At 40.0% G+C, this 5,995-nt stretch overlaps 1 pseudogene; it reads right to left on the minus strand.

The window, feature by feature from the left end:
* Positions 1 to 426: 426 nt before the first annotated feature.
* Positions 427 to 1,993, minus strand: LOC114211983 (importin subunit alpha-1 pseudogene; annotated as a pseudogene).
* Positions 1,994 to 5,995: the final 4,002 nt, after the last annotated feature.

Genomic DNA, 5,995 nt, shown 5'->3' on the forward strand with positions numbered 1-5,995 from the left:
CACAGGGTTGCAGATTGGATAAAAAGACAGGACCCATCTATATGCTGTCTACAAGAGACTCATTTTGAACCTAAAGATACATCCAGACTGAAAGTGAAGGCATGGAAATCCATCTTCCATGCCAGCTGACCTCAAAAGAAACCTGGGGTAGCAATTTTTTTTTTTTGAAGTAAAGAAAAGAGTGGAATTTAATCTTTATTTACAGGACCCTGCAAGAGAGGAGATTCCACATAGAAATAAGAAACCCACTGAGAGGAGGAGCTTCATACTGGTTGTACAGTTTGGAACTGGTCAAGTAGAGTTTCATTGTAAAAAGTGCTACAATAACAAAACACATTTAAAAAGAATTCTTAGTAGAGAAACAGTAAGACAAACTTCTACCAAACAGAGTACACAACAAACAACTTTCTTCCTCAGCTATACAATCTAAAAGTTAAAAGTCCCAGGAGTGCCATCCTGAACTTGGAATGTATAGCCTTCAGAGGTAGTTTATGGCACAACATTCTGATCTTCCTCTTCCTCTACAGGGAAATACTTCTCAATCAATTTTAATGAAGTTTTGTACACAGACTCATTTTCATGGTTTTGTAGAGCTTCAATTTTGTCCAAATGCCCACATTCTTCAATCATTATACTAAGTTCCTCAGTTTCACCTAGTTTCTCAGCAGCCTGAAACATGTTTGAAATGGCATCCAGAATAACCAGAATAATTTTGGTATCTTTTGCAGTTAAGAGGTTCATCAATGGTTCTATTATGCCACAATGAACGAGGTATACAATCTGTTCAACTGTCCCACCACTTGTATAGTTGGTCACAGCCCAGACAGCTTCCTTTTGTGTCTTAAAGTCTGCCTTAGAGAGAACACCAATGAGGAATGGGACTAATCCATGATTCACAACTTGCTGTATCTGGTCTTGGCGACCAGGTGTGATGCTTGACATTGTTCTATTAGTTTAGGGGTTCATTAGGAGGCTGGGAAAAACAGCAAGTGCTCCTGCATCTATTACAACCTGAGTCTGTTCATCTGTCCCAGTGGCAATATTTCCTATGGCTCTTAGTGCAGGAGTCACAATGGGCAATTCAGTAGCTCCTAGAAGCTTCCAATCTGGGGCACAACTCCTGTTTTCACCACCATTCAATCCGTTCATTTGGACCATCAGTAAGGTAGGAAATGGCCCAGCAGGTATGTGCCAATACTTCTGGATCATCATGATGCAGGAGACGAACTAAGGTAGGAAGAATCTGCTCAAAAGTATCTAATGGGGGTGCGGGATTCTTGTTGTGACAAAGGTTTGAAAGTGTCCAAGTAAGGTTATGTAAGTAACCACATGCTAAAGATGACATGTCAGGAACTGCAAGGAGAGCCAATAGTGCAACTGCACCATACTTGATAACCAAGTCTCAAAAAACTGAACCATCACCTGCAATGTTTCCTAGAGCCCATACAGCTTGCTCACTGATGTGGGCATGGGGAGATGCCAACAGAGAAATGAATGCTGGGATAGCACCTCCATCTACCACAGCCTTGGTCTGTTCTGACATCCCAGAAGCAATGTTAGTGAGAGCCCAAGCAGATTCAAACTGAATGGGACTACAATCAGTTCTGCCTAAGAAGGACACAAATTTTGGAATCAAACCAGCCCAGATTATGTTGTCTATGGGGGGCTGTTTTTCCCTAGAAAGCAGTTTCCTAGCAGCTTGAGTAGCCTGGAGCTGGCTTTCCAAATTGTTGCTATTTAAGCCTTTGACAATGTCATCAACAGACCAATTTACAATGCCCTGGTTGTTGCGGTTTTCCTGTAGTGGAGAGGTAGCATCATCAGGAAAAGAGCTTACATGTCTCCTTTTCAGCATCTGGTCATCCTTCTTAGCTTTCTTCAGCTCCACATTAACTTCTATTCGGTGCCGCCTCATTTCTGTACTGTCTTTCCCCTTGTTCTTGAATCTGTTAAGGCGGGCAGCTGATGAATTAGCATTCTCGTTGGTGGACATGGTTATGAGACAAGGGGAGAAAGCTACATGGCCAGCTCAGGCTTCCACAGGAGGTGGTCCAGGGCTCGCAGCCTGTGGGTCAGCTGCCCTCAAAACATCCACCACGGATCACCCCAAAGACGGTGTGGCTTGTGCAGCTGGTTGGTGCAATTTAAATTTCCCAGTCAGGGGTAGCAATTATTATATCAGACAAATTAGATTTTAAACTAAAGACTGTAGTTAGAGACACAAAAGGACTCTATATCATTTTTAAAGGGTCTATCCAACAAGAAGATCTAATAATTGTAAATATTATGTAGTTGGCTGCCCCCAACGTGGGAGCAGCAAATACATATGCCAACTGTCAACCAAAATAGTCATATTGATAACAATACCTTAATTGTAGGAGACCTCAATACTCCACTCTCAGCAATTGACAGATCATCAAACAGAAAATCAACAAAGAAACAAGAGCTTTGAATGACACAGTGGACCAGATGGACCTCATAGATATATACAGAACATTCTACCCTAAAACAACAGAATATTCATTCTTCTTGAGTGCACAGGAAATTTCTCCAGAATAGACCACATACTGGGTCACAAATCAGGTCTCAACTGATACTAAAAGATTGAGATAATTCCCTGGATCTTCTCAGACCATATGCTTTAATACTGGAACTCAATCACAAGAAAAAATTTGGTAGAAATTCAAACACTTGGAAGTTAAAGACCACTCTGCTCAAGAATGTTTGGGTCAACCAGGAAATCAAAGAAGAACTTAAACAATTCATGGAAACCAGTGAGAACGAAAACACATCAGTCCAAAATCTACAGGATACTGCAAAGGCAGTCCTAAGGGGGAAACACATAGTCATACAAGCCTCACTCAAAAAAATAGAAAAATACCGAATTCACCAACTAACTTTACACCTTAAAGAACTAAAGAAAAAGCAACAAATGATGCCTAAGCCATGCATTAGAAGAGAAATAATTAAGATTAGAGCAGAGATCAATGAATTAGGAACCAGAAACACAGTAGATCAGATCAATGAAACTAGAAGCTGGTTCTTTGAAAGAATTAATAAGATCGATAAACCACTGGCCAGACTTATCCAAAAGAAAAGAGAAAGGACCCAAATTAATAAAATTATGAATGAAAGGGGAGAGATAACAACTAACACCAAGGAAATAGAAACAATTATTAGAAATTATTATCAACAAATATATGCCAATAAACTGAGCAATCTGGATGAAATGGAGGCCTTCCTGGAAACCTATAAACTGCCAAAACTGAAAAAGGAAGAAATTGACAACCTGAATAGGCCAGTAACCAGTAACGAGATTGAAGCAGTGATCAAAAACCTCCCAAAAAACAAGAGTCTGGGGCCTGATGGATTCCCTGGGGAATTCTACCAAACATTCAAAGAAGAAATAATACCTATTCTCCTGAAGCTGTTTCAAAAAATAGAAACAGAAGGAAAGCTTCCAGACTCATTCTATGAGGCCAGCATTACCTTAGTCCCCAAACCAGGCAAAGACCCCATCAAAAAGGAGAATTTCAGACCAAAATCCCTGATAATTATGGATTCCAAAATCCTCAACAAAATCCTAGCTAATAGGATCCAACAATATATTAAAAGGATCATCCACCATGACCAAGTGGGATTTATCCCTAGGATGCAAGGGTGGTTCAATAATATTCTTTTTTAAAGATTTTATTTATTTATTCATGAGAGACAGAGGGAGAGAGGAGAGAGAGAGAGAGAAAGAGAAGTGGAGGGAGAAGTAGGCTCCCAAGGAGCAGGGAGCCCGATGTGGGACTCGATCCCAGGACCCTGGGATCATGACCTGAGCCGAAGGCAGATGCTTAACCATCTGAGCCACCCAGGCGCCCAAGGGTGGTTTAACATTAGCAAATCAATCAATGTGATAGAACACATTAATAAGAGGAGAGAGAAGAACCATAGGGTCCTCTCAATTGATGCAGAAAAAGCATTTGACAAAATATAGCATCCTTTCCTGATTAAAACTCTTCAAGTATAGTGATAGAGGGAACATTCCTCAAGTACATAAAATCCATCTATGAAAAACCCACAGCAAATATCATCCTCAATGGGGAAAAGCTGAGAGCATTTCCCTTAAGATCAGGAACACGTCAAGGATGAACACTCTTACCACTATTGTTCACATAGTACTAGAAGTCCTAGCAACAGCAATCAGACCACAAAAAGAAATAAAAGGTATTCGAATTGGCAAAGAAGAAGTCAAACTCTCTCTCTTTGCAGATGATATGATACCTTATGTGGAAAACCCAAAAGACTCCACCCCAAAATTACTAGAACTCATACAGCAATTCAGTAATGTGGCAGGATACAAAATCAATGCACAGAAATCCGTTGCTTTCTTATACACTAACAATGCAACTGTAGAAAGAGAAATTAGAGAAATGATTCCATTTACAATAGCACCAAAAACCATAAGATACCTTGGAATAAACCTAACCAAAGAGGTAAAGGATCTATACTCTAGGAACTACAGAACACTCATGGAAGAAATTGAAGAAGACACAAAAAGATGAGAAAACATTCCATGCTCATGGATTGGAAGAATAAACATTGTTAAAATGTCTATGCTACCTAGAGCAATCTACACATTCATTGCAATCCTTATCAAAATACCATCAACTTTTTTCAAAGAAATGGAACAAATAATCCTAAAATTTGTATGGAACTAGAAAAGATCCCGAAGAGCCAGAGGAATGTTGAAAAAGAAACGCAAAGCTGGTGTCATCACAATTCTGGACTTCAAGCTCTATTAGAAAGCTGTCATTATCAAGACAGTATGGTACTGGCACAAAAACAGACACATAGATCAATGGAACAGAATAGAAAGCCCAGAAACAGACCCTCAACTCTATGGTCAACTAATCTTCAACAAAGCAGGAAAGAATGTCCAGTGGAAAAGACAGTCTCTTCAACAAATGGTGTTGGGAAAATTGGACAGCCACATGCAGAAGAATGAAACTGGACCATTTCCTTACACCACACACAAAAATAGACTCCAAATGGTTGAAAGACCTCAATGTGAGACAGGAGTCCATCAAAATCCAAAAGGAGAACACAGGCAGCAACCTCTTCGACCTCAGCCACAGCAACTTCTTCCTAGAAACATCGCCACAGGCAAGGGAAGCAAGGGCAAAAATGAACTATTGGGACTTCATCAAGATAAAATCTTTCACACGCAAAAGAAACAGTCAACAAAACCAAAAGACAATCTACAGAATGGGAGAAGATATTTGCAAATGACATATCAGATAAAGGGCTAGTATCCAAAATCTATAAAGAACTTATGAAGCTCAACACCCAAAGAACAAATGATCCAATGAAGAAATGGGCAGAAGATGTGAACAGACATTTTTCTAAAGAAGACATCCAAATGGCCAACAGACACATGAAAAAGTGCTCAACATTGCTCGGCATCAGGGAAATCCAAATCAAAACTTCAATGAGATACCACCTCACACCAGTCAGAATGGCTAAAATTAACAAGTCAGGAAACGACAGATGTTGGCGGGGATGCGGAGAAAGGGGAACCCTCCTACACTGTTGGTGGGAATGCAAGCTGGTGCAACCACTCTGGAAAACAGTATGGAGGTTCCTCAAACAGTTGAAAATAGAGCTACCTTACGACCCAGCAATTGCACTACTGGATATTTACCCCAAAGATACAAATGTAGGGATCTGAAGGGGTACATGCACCCTGATGTTTACAGCAGCAATGTCCACAATAGCCAAACTGTGGAAAGAGCCAAGATGTCCATTGACAGATGAATGGATAAAGATTTGGAATATATATACAATGGAATATTATGCAGCCATCAAAAGGAATGAAATCTTGCCATTTGCAACGACATGGATGGAACTGGAGGGTATTATGCTGAGTGAAACAAGTCAATCAGAGAAAGACATGTATCATATGACCTCACTGATATGAGGAATTCTTAATCTCAGGAAACAAACT

This window comes from Eumetopias jubatus, unplaced genomic scaffold (genome assembly GCF_037043125.1).
Source record: "Eumetopias jubatus isolate StellerSeaLion01/CBP00866 unplaced genomic scaffold, mEumJub1_p1.0 scaffold_5, whole genome shotgun sequence".
NCBI lineage: Eukaryota > Metazoa > Chordata > Mammalia > Carnivora > Otariidae > Eumetopias > Eumetopias jubatus.